Source organism: Embiotoca jacksoni, unplaced genomic scaffold (assembly GCF_022577435.1).
Source record: "Embiotoca jacksoni isolate LCO1_2020_lvr unplaced genomic scaffold, fEmbJac1.0.p SCAF_22, whole genome shotgun sequence".
In the NCBI taxonomy this organism is placed as follows: Eukaryota; Metazoa; Chordata; class Actinopteri; family Embiotocidae; genus Embiotoca; species Embiotoca jacksoni.
This window is the reverse complement of record NW_027185363.1, coordinates 2,561,889-2,580,392: the sequence shown is the minus strand read 5'-3', so window position 1 is coordinate 2,580,392 and position 18,504 is coordinate 2,561,889. Positions and strand designations below refer to the sequence as shown.

At 41.9% G+C, this 18,504-nt stretch overlaps 1 protein-coding gene across 5 annotated transcripts in view; it reads left to right on the top strand.

Moving 5' to 3' along the window:
* The window catches only part of mbnl1 (muscleblind-like splicing regulator 1), a 51,858-nt gene that overhangs the window by 630 nt on the left and 32,724 nt on the right, over positions 1-18,504 (top strand). Inside the window, exons 2-4 of one of the 5 annotated variants that reach the window (XM_069157237.1) lie at positions 585-7,207; positions 7,570-7,809; positions 9,405-9,598. The gene's annotated coding sequence lies outside the window, so the exon portion shown is untranslated. Of the gene's footprint in view, positions 1-584; positions 7,208-7,569; positions 7,810-9,404; positions 9,599-10,164; positions 10,239-13,925; positions 14,554-14,588; positions 15,056-15,103; positions 15,518-18,504 lie in introns of those variants that run through there. The other 4 variants (XM_069157241.1, XM_069157238.1, XM_069157240.1 and 1 more) reach the window with 4 other exon arrangements.

Genomic DNA, 18,504 nt, shown 5'->3' with positions numbered 1-18,504 from the left:
CGGGAATCAGGCCGGTGTGCGTGTGTGTCCGTTGTGTTGTCGTCAGTTCGCTCTCCTCGGTGGGGTTGTTGTGTTTTTTTTTTTTTTGTTTTTGTGCTAATGTTAGCTTGTGTGCAGCGATGGCGGACAGGCTTGTTCTCCACTGCGCAACCCCGAAATCTCGCGAGAGTTAAGAGAAAGTCTTCGCGCTGACAGGTGCGTTCCACAGGTTGATGCTAACCGTCGGCAGCTCGTCGACTCGGTTACGTTGATATTATGTTAATATTTGGACAAAACGTTGTAAGTAATTAATAACTTTTTTTTTTTTTTTTTTCTTTTTTTTTTTTTAATTGTTTGGAGTCAAAGCAACTGACTGAACTAAAAACAACATCCACGTTCACTTTTATTCAGTGACGGTGAGGGTCCAAAGTAGTTATCACGATATTTAATCCTTTTTATTTATTTTTTTTTTAGAAAGCTCACAAGACCACCATTACTGGCGATGTATTCAAATTACACCATATTTACTGTCGGATATTTTCAATGTGACCGTGCTACTGCTGTTTTCCAGTCCACCTGTGACTCTTCACGTTGTTCACTTGTAGATGTTGATTTCTGTCCCACGGCTGGAAGACTGAGTATCTTCTCACCGTCATGACGACACTCTCTGAAGAGGAGAAGGACAAAACAACAAAACAAGAGGGTGGGTGCACTCTTTTATCTGCGGAAAAAGCCAATGCCAATTAATGTCTGTGTATTTTGATTGCACATTTTTACACCAAAGTGCTGCACCAAAACAATGAATCCATAAAAAAAAAAAAAAACAAGTTAAATGCAAATAAAGCCAAAAACAACATCCGCATATGTACAGGAGCAAACATTAATACTGTACAGTTAAGATGAAATAAAAAAAAACAAAAAAAAAACAGCAACATCACAAACACGATGTTTAAAGAAGATGTATAAGTACAGGTGTATTTAACCACAAAACAATCTATTAAGCAATCACGTATAAATAGACTATTTGAGAGTGTAGCTATCTTTCAAGACTAAGTAAGCAATTTTATTATACTTGTATTAGATTATTTATGAATAATTAGATGATTAGATTATTTATGAATGCATATAAGGCTACCTGTGGAGTATGCTGTCATGATGGGAGCTGTTGCATTCTTTCGGAGATGAGCTCCAGCTCTCCTCCGCAGGCCCATGTTCTCCAGCTCCAGCTTTCTGATTTCCGATTGCATCGCACTGATCACCTGGATAATCCTCTGTTCGCTGTCCATGATGTAGACTGCAAACACTTCCACCCTGTCCGACTCCCTCTTAAAGGCATCCAACCCATCACGTGACCTCACCCGACCATTCTGTTCTTTGCTATACGTCTCTTTTTAATTCAAAATGGATTTCAAAGCTCGCCTTTGGGTCGACAAAGACGTACAGACAGCAGCCAATCAAAGGGAGCAATCTAGTCTGTCATCAGACTGTTGATGGTTGGGGTCACATGGTGGGGCCAGTGTTATTTTCTTCCTCGTGATTTGATGCCTACCACTTTCCCTCCTCCTGTTAAATATTCATCTACTCTGTCAACATAAAGCAACAATTAGTACTTGGGAGAGGTGCAGCATGCAGTCTAACAGTCTGTCAAGGGAACAGGGTGAACTACTTCTCCATGCACACAGTCTACTACTCAGTTTGGCTCAAATGCAGATGAACACAGAAGTTATTTATATTATCTATCATATTTTTACTTTGTATCTTGGCCTTCTATTCTAACTTCTGCCACAAATCTATGTGCTGTGTTATGTGATAGTTATGTATCAAAACAGCCAACTGTGTTCGCCTACTGATATTCTGATTATCAGGGCTTTAACCAACAGCGTTAGTAGATTCACAGAAATCTAAAAACTGCACACGCATACCTGAACTATCAACATTGTGAAAATATGAATAACCAAGTGACTGTTGTGTACATTTATGTGCGTGTGTATCTATAAATGTTTTATATGTGATAATTTACTGAAGGAATGCATCATACATTATGTGGCCTATTAGTAGCAGAGACTTTGAGTCAGTGAGTGTGTGTTTTGTGCTGTTCTGCTGCCCTCTAGTGTCCAGCAGTCTGAGCTTCATGCTTGCAGAGCAACCTATCGCCAAGCAGAAAAGTATTGGTTCACTGACCTTTCCGGTTGAAATTGTCCATTCTGTAGCACCTCCGGCTACAACTAACAGTGCTGCTTTAGATTTCCTAAAAAGTGTGTGTTATGGAAACTGACAGAGACCGTAAACACTGTAAGAGAAACTCTGAGGAGATGTGCCGAGAATAGCAGTATAAGTTTTCAGACAAAAACAGAAGATCATAATGTTGAATGGATATCTAACTGTTTTGCCATCTTCTGGGCAGGCAGACACTAACTGACGATTCAGCCTGTCAGCTGCTTTGCATCCAACAGAGCAAATTACATATCACGGGCACACATTATTTCACCATAACAAGGAAAAGTAAAACACACCTATATCCAATATTTTTGGACATGGTGTTCGTCACAGTCAACCCTCTTATTGATTTGGTCTATAACTTTTCTTGGTGAACCCGAAAACAGATCTCTGTTACACATATTTGACAGCCGAGTGTATCATAATATCGAGTTGCCTGTTTGCTTGTGCCGTGTTTCCACACCACGTTACATACTCCACGTTCCTTCCATTCCACAGTGTGGTGGGCAAGCTGTTTGTCTGCTGATAACAAGCCCCTCTGTAACTGACGGATAAACTCCACATGCTGCTGTCGAGATGCCGACAGCCTACACGACACAAGTGCATTGTGATGGTCGAAATGAAGACTCAGCTTCCTGAAAAATCTGTGTAAAATCGTTTTTAATAGATGTGATATACCTCTTGTTGACTCCATTCAAATATTTAATCAACCATAAAGTGCAGAGAATTAATACAAATAAATAAATAAATGTAACATTTACTGTTCTTTGCCACGGGTGCTTTTTAAAGATGCCCAGCAGGGGGTGTATGCTGTAGTGTGACTTCAACCAAATTAGGCCTAATGTAGTCAAGCTTCACTCCATGTGAAGCACATGACATCCTCCATCCGCAGCGTAAGCCCAAAGGACGACAGTATAAAGTGGTGCATATGAAAGCAGAGGTGATTGATTTTTTTTTTTTTTTTTTGTGATTACAGAGGCAGAATTTAATACACTGCTTTTGATTTCAGCTCTTTTCATTGCTGTTATACTTGCTTTGCAAACATGACACCAGGGGGTCAGGACAAATGCAGCTCCCTTCAGAATCCCGTACTCATCATTTTAGCCAAGTTGCTGTTGACCTGGCGCCAGCACTACAAAACAGGACAAGTAATTTAATTTGCCACCACCGCCGACCTTGAAGCAGGGAATGTAGGCTACCAGAATCCCAATAGGGAGGCTTGAAGGAAATATCCTGGGAGCTGAGAGAGGAATCAGGCTGTTCTGCTTGTGGCATCACACAGTTTCCTCACCTCTAAAGGAATACATTTGTCCTTCAGGTTTGATTGCAGAGATTGAAGAATATGTTATTGTTTTAAAGGTATCGGGTTATTATCATCATATTACCGTTGATTTAATTTTAGGTTTACAAACAGTTAGTCAGAAGATTCTGTCTATAAGACCATAAGCTTATGAGCATAACAACAGACACTTTTATACACCGATACCGTGCTCTATTGTCGTGCCATAAAATCTGAAAAATGACAAGTATACAATGCTTGTTCTTCATCAAAAATGTTTCTCCTCAAAGTGAAAAACATTGTTGTTAGGAAGTAACAACATCATGGCAACAGATATAGTAACATGAATGGCTGAAGCATACAGTAAAAAGGGAATATTACCCTACAAATAGGCTTTACATATCACCAACAGGAACAAGATCATGACTCACTGGATAGATTACACAGAAGTCTAAAAAGTGTCACTTTCGCATGTAAGAGTTGCTAAATAAAACACATGGCGTAGAGCAGGCGAAATGGAGGGCACATCTGTTCATATTATGTGATACATGCTGAGTCTTTTGGTACTTCTACTTTGGTCATGTTTACATGTTTGAGGAAGAACGTAACAAGAAGTGATTTGTTGATGCAGTTGGTATTTCTGTTGATAAGATCACATACCTCAAACAGTTTGTTTCAGAAGGCCTTGCAGTAAGAAAGTTAAAAAAAAAAAAAAAAAAGAGGTAGTAACTGGTTCTTCAGAATTGTTTGGTCATTGTGCGTCTTTGCAGCCATTTTGTCATCGTGACCTGTCAACCACAATGATAATGGTGATGAAATATGACATTAAGACGTTAGATACATTCTCAGATCCTTAAAGTAACACAAGTGTGCTGTTATTTTATAACACGTTAATAAGGTCTTATGAGCAGACACATTCCCAGTCCCATTGCTCATCACCCAGAGGGAACAAATGTACTAATGTCCTCTTCCAGCCATGTGATGTGATGTGATCCGATCGTAATTGCAGCCGTAACTTGTTGCCTTGTCGAGGTGACATCTTAAATCACCCCGGTGAAAATATCTTGGGTCAGAATGCAATATTGGTCGTAAAATCTAAATATAAGGCCCCAGAGACTAAGTTGTTTCACAGAACACTGCGGTAGCGGACTCGCAAAATCACACACAGGGTAACAAGGCTTGAAAGTGGAGTGCTTACTGCTTACGAAAGATGTTCTGCTGTTGAGATTATTAGTGTAATATTTGTAAAAGTGTTGCACTAACTTTGAATAAGCTTTTAAATCCTGTGCTGTGTGCTTGTCCTTGAGCCTGCCAGTGTTTCAAATAGAGACCTGAAAGTTTTCCAGCCATTCGGCAGAGTCTTTAATGACATAGCTCATAGCCACATTCCCATTCAACAGCCTTCATTATGACTCAGTAATCATAGGCTACATTTGTTTTTCTTTTCCACTCTACTCTATCTCTCCAGCTCTTTCTTTTTGAAAACTTTTAGTCCTGTCTCTCTCCCCTTCTGTTTATCTTCATCTGAGCACGACGAACCCAGTACTGAGTGCTACTGGAGAAAGTGTTTGTTGACTTTTCGGCACAGACTGGTGCTCTGTAGGGGAGCAGTCTGTTATTTATGGCTCAGGGTCTCATGTGATTGGCTGAGGAGAGATATAATTATGTCTGGTGCTTAGTTTAGCTAGTTTTAGAATTACAATGGGTGCCATGTTGAGTTCACTGGTTGCTAGGTTACTAAGTGAAGGGTCTTGTACTGTATATAAAATGATTTTGATATGGACTGTGTCTGCTGGTTGAACAGTTTTTCTAGACGTATCCTCTGCCCAATGATGTCATTATTCATCACTGATATTGTTAGATGTTCCTGGATGCTGTCTGGGATTTGTTTGCATGACAGGTTAGGTTACATGTTTGTACAAAATGAGGACTGCCTCATTCCTTACTTTGGAAAGTCTTTAGGAAGGGATCTCTTGAGGTCAGTGTTAACAGGAGGAATGACTATGGCAACAAAAAAACGCTTTCCGTTTTCATGTAGCTACCTGGCTATTGTTTTAAGACAGACTTAAAAATTGTGAACCTGTCCTTTAATCATTAGCTATAGAGTGGCATACACGTCAGTTCTATTACCCCAAAGGCTGCAGTACACAGAGGTGAATTAAAAGATACACTCATTTCAATATGTCACATCTCAAAAAAAGCACAAACAGTCACCCATCATCAAAATGATTTCAGCATACATAGGAGAATAAACAGACTGACTTGAAATCAGAACTGTGTATTAGCTCTATTGACTCTCTTATAAAGAAAAAGTTCAATTCTATATAAAAACAAATGAAGCAGCATAAGACATACTGGAGTCCAGGTTTGCAGTGTAAATTATTTGAATTTAACCTAAAATGAAAATGATTAATGCTGTATTGAGCAGAGTAGTTTGATGATTGATATAAAGCTAAATGTGGTTTAGAACAACCCACTCAGGTCCCTGATTTTTCTTCATTCCCTTCCGTCCCACCGGATGACATCACGTTGATTGATGCCATTTCAGTAGCTTTTAGCTTATCTGATTATATGTTGCGATAATAACAGTTCATCCTTCACATAAATATTGTTCGACGGTAAAAAGGATTTCTAGTGAACTGTGCTTTATGGAAATGAGAATGCTGAAGTCAGATGTTGAGGAGGCATGATAAACAAGTCTCAACAACTGTCATAACAGTTGGTGAAGGGGCTGACTTACAGTCACAAACTTACTAAGACACGTACAAAAAAAAAACGGAGGTTCCATTTTAAAATTAAAGTAGGAAATTCCTGTGAGGGAAGGTTAATTGAATTAAGAGTTGTCCATGACACAAGAGGCATGCATAATTCTCCTCATAAAAACAGTTACTAATGGATATTGCACCAGCCTTTATCTCCTCATTATGCAGGGTGGTCAGACAGGGACCTTGAATAGACTAATGGGATTATGTCAGTTTGAATCGGTCTTTGCTGGGGCTATTCCTCACACTCGCAGTAAAGGCAGCCATGTATTTGTCTGCTCCCTATAGGTGGTGGGAGCTGAAGATGATACTTAAACACAACAGCATAGATAATCCTATTGCGCATTCCATACCATGTCTTATGTGATCACTGTCTTCAATAATACATTTGTAGTCATATCACTGGGAGAAAACCGAGGGATGTGAAGGGAGTGGAGGCTCAATGAGTAATCCTCATCTAATCCATTTATTTTAAATACATGGGCTGCCATGCTTAATAAATAGTGATGGGTCTATCATTTGCACGTGCACAGAGTTGCGGCACTGCCTTCTTCTAAGTGTCAGTCTGTTTTTAAAGAAGACATATCAAAATGTGGATTTTTTTTGTTTTGTTGTTGTTGTTGTAGTTTTAATCTTTGTTTCTAAAGCAATTGAATGAATGTCGTGGGTAATTTAACCACTTTATGTGATGAATCATGATTTTTTTTTCAGTTTTATTTAGGATTATTTATACTAAACAGGTTGGAAATTAATTTCAAACTTCAATATAAATAAGGAAAATACTCTGTAATCTCAAAGTTGAAGCTAAGTGTCTGCTGTTTCTCTCTCTCGTCTATTTGTCACTTGAGAATCAACCACGTCACGACGGAGGAAAAAATACACTTGGAGGCCTGCTGCATCTTGTTTCATTGTGAGCTGGCGTTATTAAAGATTACATGACACGGTGTCAGGGCCTGGCTCAGCAGACACTGTAAGTATAGACTCTTTGATTAGTCCTCTCTTCTCACCTAATTACCAGCGTGATTTTATTGCACGCTGCTTGTGACACTGGGCAACAGACCCTCGTGTCTGAGTCAGTTACTGGATCAAACTGTCCACGTATCTGCTCAAAATGGTCTGAAGATAAGATGGTTGTAAAAGTGTCCAAACTGGCTGGTTAAATACACTTGCAGGGTGAGTAACAGGTGGTTCGTTGAAATATTTACATTGTTCAGACTGTGCTAGGTAAATATGACTTTTAGACATAGACAATAATTAAAATGGCACATCCATATAATAACATTTTGACCGCCACCCCTCTATTTCTCTCTCTGTCTCTGTTTGCCCCTCCAGCTCCTTCGTGTAGTTGGGAATGCAATAGTGCCACTTGCAGACCACAGTGTCCAGGGAGCCCTAAAAAGGGAAGGAGCCCGGACTCCTGGCAGCTCGTGGCGCATTGGAGGCTAAATTAGGCCTGGTTTCATTGACTTTCAGTACCCCGAATCACAGCAGCCCCTCAGCCCAGAGGAGGGGAGGCCAGCTGGCGCTCGGGGCCACTGATGCTTCCTCTGAGCTTCTCTTGACACTACCTGGGTAAGGTAAAGTGTCAGATGGAGATGATACACCTATAAAACCTGGGCTGAGAATTCTCGGAATAAAAACGGAATAAAAGCATTGATTTAAAGGTTTTGTGATGCTTACAATTTTAACATAATTTAATCATTAGTGGTTAAAGGGACCAGATCCCAAAAATCTGAATGTGGGGCAAAGAGTATGTTTGTGAAGGACATGTAACCAATGCTGGGAGATCATCTAGAATTTTGACATAAATAAACCACTTAATAGAGGGTGCAGGTTCCAGACTTTAGCATGTGAAGGACTAACTTTTCCAAGTCTCCTGCAATGTAAATACTTGTACAGTAAGTATAAAGGGAAGCCTGTTTTGGCAGCAAAGATGGAGACAGAGTAACTTGTACATGACACAGATATGTGCAGTTTGATTGATACAAACAGCCTTCAATGAGACTGCAGAAAAAAGAAAAATATTAAACATATGTCTGTCTTTCAGTGTTGACTTTTGAAAACTAGAACTAATCAAAATGCAAGACATTGTCTCAATATGTGGGACAAGGGATAAAAAAAATGCTGTGCAGGACATCTGGTCACCCTATTATTGATTAACTGTTGTGAAACCGTAGTTACTGTTGCCAAACACTTTAATCATTATGCGAGTTATTTTGTCGATTTTTACAAATAAGTGTGCTATATTTCTTCATAGAAGTAGTTCCAGGCCCTTTATTAATAGTTATAAGCGGTTTAGCCAAAGAGGGATTTTTAGAGGCCAGAAGGGATAAAATTATTCATAATTTTACAAAATAAAATAGTGAAAAAAATATACATAGTTTTGGTTTAAACTATTTTCTGATCCATTTTATCATGTTGTAGCTGATCAAATTAATATTGGGATCCCTATACGGTCCTTACCCCCAGGTTAGACATACAGAGGTCCTCTGAACTTTCACCACCGATGAAACATCAGTAAATTATCCTTAAAACCCTTGTTGACTAGATTTACCATAATCCCGCAACATCCCACTGTGCTTCAATCATTGGGGCCTAAAAGTCTGTTCATTAAAATCATATTCAACTTCAAATTACCCAGTGATTTAAATTGTGCATTCCAAAATTGTAAACATGCAGATGCTGTTCTCAATTTTACTTCTTTTTCATTTTTGTTTTATGTGTAAAAAGTCACCAAAATGCCAGAAATAATGTCTGTAACAAATATTTCATGGAAGAATACCATATGTTACTCTTCCCTAAAATTTTCCTCATTTACACTGTATTACCTGTACATTAGTAGCTTCCAATACGTAGTGTACAAGCAACACTACCATTGCAACATAAAACACTATGCACTGCAGAATACGTGGCCTTACATTTCTAAGATGAAACACAGGCTGCAAATGGTCTTGACCTTACTCGCATAGGCAAAGACTCTATAATTACTTTAATAATGATAGATTATGTGCGGCCACGATGTACTGTTACACAGAACATGCTACCTGCTCAGTAGTGTATTTGTGCCGATAAAGGGCTTGCTGTCTGCCTCTCTCTCTCGTCTGCTCTTTCCCCCTTCGTCGTGATGTCCCGTGTGATTGACCGTGTCTCTTTCTCTGTGCTGGCAGTCGGAGGCAGGTGCTGAGTGCTGCTGACTGCTGCTGTGTGTGTGTGTGTGTGTGTGTGTGTGTGTGTGTGTGTGTGTGGGCCCCAAGGGGCCTGGTTCAACATTCCAGTGATAGTTTGATAGACACAATCCTTTGGGGAGGAAGAAGAGGCGGGTAAACGCCCGCGCCAACCTCACGGAGGAAGAACCAAGGGGGTAAGTGAAGCCCTTTTGACGATGGACCTGGTTTTGAGGTGGGGGTGAGGTTGAGGGTTGCGATAACATTTTGCAGGTCCCTTTTCTTTTTTAAGTCTCTCAACGACAAACCTTTACGACACCCTGCTTCCTAATTTTCAAAGTTCTTTTGCTGGTTATCTCTCAAGCTGCAAACTGCTCTAATGTCACAGGCACTTCCTCTTTTCACACACTCAGCCATGCAAGCATGCATATATGTCAATGTGCACATCGACAAAGCGTGTGCACACAGTTGTGCAAATGGAGGCAAAGAGGAAGTTGTAAAAAAAAAAGGGGATGCAGAAAGAGGCGGGGGAAAAAACAAGGTGACCATATTTGGCACAAGTAGATAATGCAAGCAGAAGATGCAAATTAGATAAGGAGTGGTTGTCATGGAGACGTGATGTTGCGCAGTGATGGTTCGCTGTAAACCTGACCACATTTGTGGTATGGCCGTTGCCAAGCAGAAGGTGCTATTATGAGAGTGTGAGAGCACAGAGAGAACTAGCGGAAGAGAGAAATGAAAATGCTAGTTTGTCCCACAATGCATTGCATCCTCGTGGCCTGTGTTGAAGTGGCTTCATCTGTGCTAGTGTCACGTCAGCGATAGACAGGCACACAGGTAAGCTTTCTGTCTCTAAAATCTATCTGTAGGATTACTGTTTGAAAGTAACTTAAAATGAAATCATGTGCAATTATTTAATGTTTCCTTTTTGTTATATTTTTTTAGTTGCTTCCTAAATATTGTAACTGTAAACTGGTGAGCTTACTTTCTCTTATGCTTTACAGAAAAGGAAACTTTCTCTGCTAGACAAAACATAAGTACAATATTTTTGTTACAATAATTGCAATATTCTCCAAGTTTGTCTCATTTTATATTCCACTTTGTACATTATATGCAACAGTATATCTGCAGGCTACATTTAGACCGAAAATTAGCTGAAAGGCCCCTTTGCAAAGGGTGTTTCCATTCCTTTTCATTTTATCTCCAAGATAAGCTTCGAGCTTGTATGGCACATACACACTCGCATACACACAGTGGTGTCAGATGGGGACAAGACAGTGTGCTATTTCCTCTCTCTGTATTTCAAACCTGACAGCTTGAATTGCACCTGCTTCCCCTCTCCAAATCAAAATGGAAAGAAGTTCAGTGAAAACCACAAACTCTGCAGTCGGGAAACGTGAATGCAAATTTGCACACAAACAGCAGTATTTGTTTTCCTGTTGAGTTGTGTTAAGAGTAGAAATGATCTCAAAGCAATATTTTTGCTTTGTCATTCTGCAAGCCTTGAATTTTAACTATATGGATATGGCCTAGGTTGAATGCAGCTGCTTGCCTTTCTCCAGAACGTTGTGCTGTTCAGTTGTTGCTGTGACGGTCTGTAATGTGAGTGTAATGTGTATTTGGAGCTTTAGTGATAGATGAGCCGTCAGAGTTTGGCACACCAGAGCTCTGGGACATTTCCTCAGAGGAGTGAGAGTTCACATTGGGCGGCCAGTGTCATTTACAGAGGGCTGAGAAATAGCAGAGTGCTGAGATGATGGGGAAGCTTAAGGTGGAAGTTTGTGCTCTTTAGGGAGGAGGGAGAGAAAATAAAATGTGAATAGTTAGGATCTGATGATCTGACAGAAACAGAAGCACATGCTAGATTGTGTTAGCCTAAGATTAATGTTATTAATAAAGAGGTTGGAGGGAATTTCTTGAATATTCTGAGTTTCCTTGTGAAACTGCACTATTACTCTCCTCTTTACTTTAACCCCATGAATGTGGAAAACTCCGTAGAGACAGATAATAACAAAAGAATGATCAAAATCAATGTGGTAGAGGCACTACCCATGATGCGATTTGATTGTGACATGACTAAGATTACTTTCATAGGCTTGACTAGTTCACTGATCTTAGTGTATAAAAGTGGTGGAATTCCCCCCCCCTCCTCCACACACACACACACACACACACACACACACACACACACACACACACACACACACACACACACACACACACACACACACCTCTTCCTGTTTTCGGTTGGTTAGCATTAATATGTGTGTGAACAGCTTGCTCAATCTTGGTATGTTTATTCCTGTTGCTCTTTGCACATCGTTTAACGGCTCTTCAGCCTCGCTGATCTCACAGCGAACAACAGTCTGTGAGATATCAGAGGAGGACGTTAAAACATTTGGCTGATGTCACATAAAGAAATATGAATGTAGAAATAGGCTCCTGTTGTATGTTTAATCAGATTAGATGCAGAATGAAACTTGAAAGGATTACTTGTCAAACTGAATGATCAAACCATGTAGTAACTGCAAAATTTGTCTCTGCACTCACTTATAATTGGACAAGGGGAAAGTCCTGTTGGTTGTCTCAAAAAGACAAGTTGTCGCAGCGCTTTCAATTGGGAGTTTAGGGGAATTACGATGTTGTCATAAGAGAAGAGAGACAGCGAGGAAAAAGACATAGACAGAATAGCGATATTGAATAGGAATGAAGTAGCAGCACAGAAGAGTAAAAGAAAGATGCAGAGAGCAAAAGGCACAGAAGCACTGGCGTAAACTCAGCTGCAGCTGAGGGGAAATTCCACGTCAGTGTCTGAGTTTCACAGTGAGCCCAGATCTTTGGAGGCGCTACTAATACGTCTCCTATTGAGCCAGAACATCAATCACCGTGTTTCTTCAGTATGGGTCAAGCAAAGCTCCATTTGGAGGTTAGAGTGACCCGCCGCTTTCATTGATCAGCCCTCAAACAGTTTGCTCCGCTAATCTAAGAGTTGTTTCCATGGTTGGAAATAGATCCTTCCATCACTAATGAACGACGGCTGGAAATAGACCAAGGCATGCATGTTGCTGTTGTTGCTAATAATTCAACTGTCTATCACAATTTGATTAACTCTTTCAACATCTTTCTTTTGTCTGAGGTGTACAGCATGTTTTTTTTGTTCTTTGTGAGTGTGTGGACACATTGCAGCAGAATATTGGCTAGGTAAAGGGTTAGCACTGCAGCCTGGGCTCAACCACAGATTGTCACGGGGGGGTTAAGGGACTGCTGTGTAAATTAGAGATGACTTATCACCAGCTTTGTATTAAACAGAGCCGTGCAGCACTAGAAAGTGGCCCAGAGAGATAGGGAAGGAGTGAAACAGAAAGACAATTGGGGGATGATAGGCAATGGGATATTTTATTGCAGTATTTTACAGATAACACACCAAAGAAAGAATTGGACCTTCCACGTCCCTACGAGTATGGACTCCTGTGTGAACTCAGTGTAGTCAGTGGAATGTGGAATGTTACGAAGCTATTTTTTAATATTCCTAACAGGGAGCAGTATAAGGACACTCTCCCTTTGATCACAATCAACTGAAATGAGTCAGACAATATCCACAATCTGTCACAGAACTTGGCGTCAGCACACATCTTATAATCTGTAAGGATTCATGCAGATGCCAGCGCCACTATCTCCATAGCTACCGGATATTGCAGCATCAGGTCCAAATCAAATTCTTGGAGGCTTCCTTAGCCCTTTCAGCTTTCCTCTGGATTCAAGGGTTGTGGCAGCAGAAGCTTTGTGTCTACAACAGTGCAGGACAGCTGGTAGCAGCAGTTGCCTGTCTGTTTTCTTAGTTAGTCTTTTTTATAATATAATATGGATTTGCAACCAAACTGCATTGGCCTGCATATTTTTTTGAGTCATCATTTCCTGGGTGTTAACACACCTTATGTTACCCTGAATGTGGAACCACTCATTAGGGTAGTATAGTTTGATTGATTGCAGGTCGGTGTGATTGATTTTATAATATAGGCTAGTGTGAGGTTGAGCTGAGGGTTGCATGCCACAGCAGAAAAGCAGCATTAAAGAGAGAGAGAGGGGATCCGGGCAGAAGTCAGACCTAATCTGTCGCAAACTCCCTGTAACTCTTTCCATAATTGTGTCCACCGCACCCCCTTAATCTATTCATTCTTTCCAACTGCCATTTTCTCCTTGTTCTTCCTTACCTCATTAATTCCCTTGTTTCACTTGTCTCCGGCCCTCTTTCCTCTCTGGCTGTATTTAACATCACTATCCTGGCTTTTCTTCTGCCCTTCCTAACTGAGCGCGACCTGTCTTTCCTTGTATGCTTATCCCATTACTAATTTCCCTTTTTTTTCTTCTCGCTGTGTTTTCCCAATCTTTCCTTTCTGCCTCTTCCCTCTCTCCTTCCTCAGCTTCACTGGATAGGCAAGGGCAGTGCTGCTGTAACTGAGCCAGCACTTCCTGGTGTTGTTTTAGGAGGGGGGGGCGTGGCCAGCTTTAGTGAGGAAGAGAGGGGAGGGAGAGAGAACTGCAGGATCTGTATGCCCAGTGCAATCAGGGCTCCCTCCTCCTCCTCCTCTTCGTCTTCCTCCACCTCCTCCTCCTCCACAGCTGTTGCTACTGCCGCCCAGTGAGCACCACTTTCCTGCAGCAGACAGACGATCCAGAGGCTGGGGAGTCAGTAAAGACACGGCCCAGCCCGTCTCAGCACAGCTCTGCACAACCCAGCTCAGCCACTTGAAGAGGCAGGGGAGGGGAGACACTAGCGCACACAGCCAACGCTGCAACGCACGCACACGCGCGCACACACACACACACACACACACACACACACACACACACACACACAGACAAACACTCCTCCTCTCCCTCTCTCTCTCTCTCTCTCTCGCTCACTCACTCACTCTGCTGCTCGGCTCCGTACAGCTCCTTTACTCATTCGCTGCTGATTCACTCGCTTGCCTCTCTCCTGCCAGTCGCTCTCTGCCTTGCTGTGTTCTTGCCTGCCTGCCTGCCTGAGAATGGTCCAGCCGGTGCCTGGGGGTCTGCTGTCGCGGCCTGTCTAGATACACGCATAAACATACAGAGCCAATCGACACGCGGAAGCGCGCACACACACACAAACTGGAGAGCAATGTGAGAGGTAAGAGCTCGGTTCATAACCCTCCTTCCCTGTCTCATTGGTTTATCTAGATCTTTCCTCCTGTGTGTGTGTGTGTGTGTGTGTGTGTGTGTGTGTGTGCGCTGCTGTCTTCACTTTCCAAAGTAAGCACCAGTGCAGTGGAGCATATGTGCAGATATGGAGCTTGCCGTCTACCGTGCGTGTTCAGTGTGTGGACCACAGGGCTAACTTCTATTTGTTACGGCTTGTTTTATAGATATTGGCGCACACACACACAGTAAGACACATTCTTGGCTCGAAGCAGACAGTCACACAATAGATACTTCCTGAGGGTAGCGCTGGTTAGCAAGAAAATTTGCTGGTGTTTGCGTGCGTGTGCGTTTGGAGGGCCACGATTGTTCCAGGAAGCAGTGAAGAGGATCAATAGATCGCCCACTCAGCTTTCATTCCCTCTGTCTGACTCAACACTGGACATGTTGGGAGTTATCCTGCAGGGCTTGGTTAACAGGGAGAATGCTAAAATGTGAGTCTCCCTTTTTCGTCTTCCCTCTCCTGCTGCGTCAGCCTAAAAGGGGGGGGGGGGGGAAGCATGGTTTTGCATGTGTGTATGCGTGTATGCGTGTTTCCAACGTGTCCGCGCTGTGTAAGGCAAACTCCCGCCCCACTCTATGTAAATTGTGTGTGACATATGAAGCTGCTGCTACCTTATATGGTGAGCAGTATTTCAGTACAGTAGAATCTTGCCAAGCATTCCGGGTCGCGGGAGGAGAGAGTGTGTGAGAGGGTGACTCTGTCTGTGGGAGTGTGTGTGTGTGTGTGTGTGTGACTAAGTGAGTGTTTGCATGTGTCTGACAGAGGGGGCGTAACAGAGAGGAAGAAAGTTGAAGAGAGAAGGAAAGAGGGGCAAGAAGGAGAGAGAGACAGGGAGGAAGGAGAACCAGTAAATGGAGGGATTTTACTCACGGATGTTTAAACGGGAGTGAACGTAAGTTATATCATACTTTATTAGGGCTTTGTGGAATTATTTGAGATTGCCCGAATGTTTTTCATTCTTTAAGGAGTTAGGCCCGTCTGTGTGGATCAGGCTAATTTAAATGGACCAAAAGGGTGAATGAATAACATGTGGTCGTGATTCTCTTAAAAAAAACAACCAAAAAAACCAAAACACGTGTGTGAAAGCAAGAAGATCTTCAGCGATTTCAACTCCTCTACTGTCTTTGTCCCTCTCCTCACCATCTCTGCCCTCCTCCCCTTTGACTCTCTGGGTTTCCTCTTGTGGTGTGCCTGTGGTTGGGGCAATGATGAGGAATGTTGTTGTTGTGACTTAGAAGGATTCATGGTGGCTCAGACAGTAGCACACACACCCAAGTATGTGGGGGCAGCGCAGAAGGATGTGTGGCAGATTGCGTTGTTGAGACTTTGTAAAACCTCCACAGTCGCTCCGCTGCAGGTCGACTGTCAATTTCTGTCTGGCAGAGGCCTGTCGAACACGCTGCAACACTGTCAGTGCGTGCGAGGACAGCAGGCAAGAATGGCAAATATCACATTGCCCCTCTCTGTGTGGGGTTGTATGTGGGTATGAATTGAGGTGCAAATTGCTCTGCATTCATGTGTGTTGGCTATGATTTAGAATCTGCTCTACAGACAGGATTATGTGCATGACTGAATCTGCGCTGACAGGTTAAGCCGTTATTACACGAGGGCTTCTCTGTATGTTCGTCTGGTGTTATGACCACATTTCAAAACCTCTAAGCAACAGTTTGACAGGTTTGGCCAAGTCACACACTCACCGCTTTTCACAGTTTCAAGCTAAGCTAATATGAAACTGACTTGAACAACTGTGGGAGACACTGTTCCTTACTACATCAGTAATTAATAAGCTTTAACCTGACATGATATTTATCTGTTTCTGTTCTTATCAGCCCTTAATCATGTTCAGGCTTCTGTTTCAGACATAGTGCCAGTGTCCACCTTTGTCTGAGTTGCTGTTTGTGGAGCCCTTAATAAGTGTCTAGTTATTTATTTGTTATTCTGTCCAGACCTCAGTACATGTGTCAACACAAACTTGTCCTTGTTTTTCTTCACCTCAGTTGCATCAGCTCCTGCTCACAGCCCTGACAATCTTAAATCTCTTCTCATCTCTGATGAAGCGACAGACTACTTTTTCTAGCAGCCTCACTACCGAGCCTTTTTCTATTGTTGTGACCGAGTCTATGTGTCGCGGGGTTTGCCTCAGTCTATTAGAAGCAGGCCCAACACAAGGTCAATGAATGCAGGTATGGTACGTGCAATAGGATTGCCTGCCCTCCTCGAAATGACTGACTAAACACAATAATTGATAACTTGTACAGAAGATAAAGTTGGTCACTGGCCATGCATGTTTGCGTGCAACAAACAAATGAAGAAGCCAAATGTAGGTCCTGTGTGGACATGGTTATGGCATACATGATTGCATAACGGCCTGGTGTATGTTCAGGACTGAAAATATGTTCTATCTGTATGTAAATGAATAAACTGACAGACAGATGAAAAGCTGTTGTCTTAAGAAGAGGTCATTTTAACACATTAGTGAGTGCGGTTTGAGACTGACAGGTTGTGCTACTTTTCAACAAACGGAGAAAAAAAACCCAGTGTAAGTAAGGTGTTGGTCAAGCATCACATGCCAGAACAGTTTCAGTGCTGTATGTTTTGGATTTTTCACTTCTCTAAACCCTACTGGAGAGATCAACACAATACCTTGAGAAGATATTTGCCCATCTAATAAGACTATCCCAAACCTCACAAAGATCTTCAGTTGGGTTGATATCTGATCTTTGCTAATGTCAGAGCATATAATTCACATTATTTTAATAGCCATAAATTGTCCGTTTGTTATCTTCACTCATTTAGGCTCAGATTCGTTAAATTTGTCCTGTCTGTATAGGTAGAGGTCAGCCTGCGTCTCAGCACAATTGACACAGACATCATAAATGTGAGCCAAGGGGCCACTCATTAAACCATAAGGCCAGCAATTATCCTCACTGTCCGTTGATTTCACCACATCCTTACGTACACATGCGCACACAAAGATGCAGTCAGATATTCAACACAGCTTAAGAATACGCAGTGTTTGGACAGATAGAGGTTTGTGTGTTCGCCCGTGTGTGTGTATAGCTTTGTCCATGTATCCTAAACAAGTGATCACATTGTCTCCAGAGGTTTGCTCCAAGAGGAATCAATAGGCATTGTTTGTTTTGCATTCCTACCCCAAGACTCACTGTTAGAACCACGTTATTTAATCTAATTACAAGTAAGTTAGTTAAGCTAAAAGTTGAGAGGAGATACTTACTCGATGATGACAACGAGGAAAACGATAACAATCACAAGTATGAGAATGCTCAAAATAGCAAGAATTTAGTTTATCAGGAATCTGTGGAGCATGGTTCTCCATGTGAGCTGTGTTTGATCAATTATCCCTATTCATAACATACCAAACTTAAAAATAAAGTATCAATAAATAGTCTATTCATTGTTGCGTTCCTTTGCAATGTGCTGTTGTCCTAGCCCTTCTGCCCATATGTGTGATATGCAGACTTCATTAAGTGCAATCTCTCAACCAAGTCCCATCACCAATAGAAATGAAGTATACTCAGGGAAGTATGTGGAATAGAAGAGTAGCAGCCCTCAATCTCTGTATGTGTGCATCATTGCGAAAAAGATCAAGAGATAGAGGAAAAGACTCACGTGTCCATATGTGTGTGAGTGTTTGTGTCTATGTAAAGGTCAATGCAGGAGATATTGACATGCTATATTCTGGGCACATGGAGCGGTAGCGGCAGCGAGGCCGGGGGGGTGTTGCATTTCCTTCAGCGTTGTGATGACCTGTATCAGCACACTGTCACCCTGACTCCACCTCTGTCTAAATGCTGAAACCACTCCCTTTAGTGAGCAGCAGCAAACCAAATGAGACGAACGCCTCTCTCTGCAGTCAAA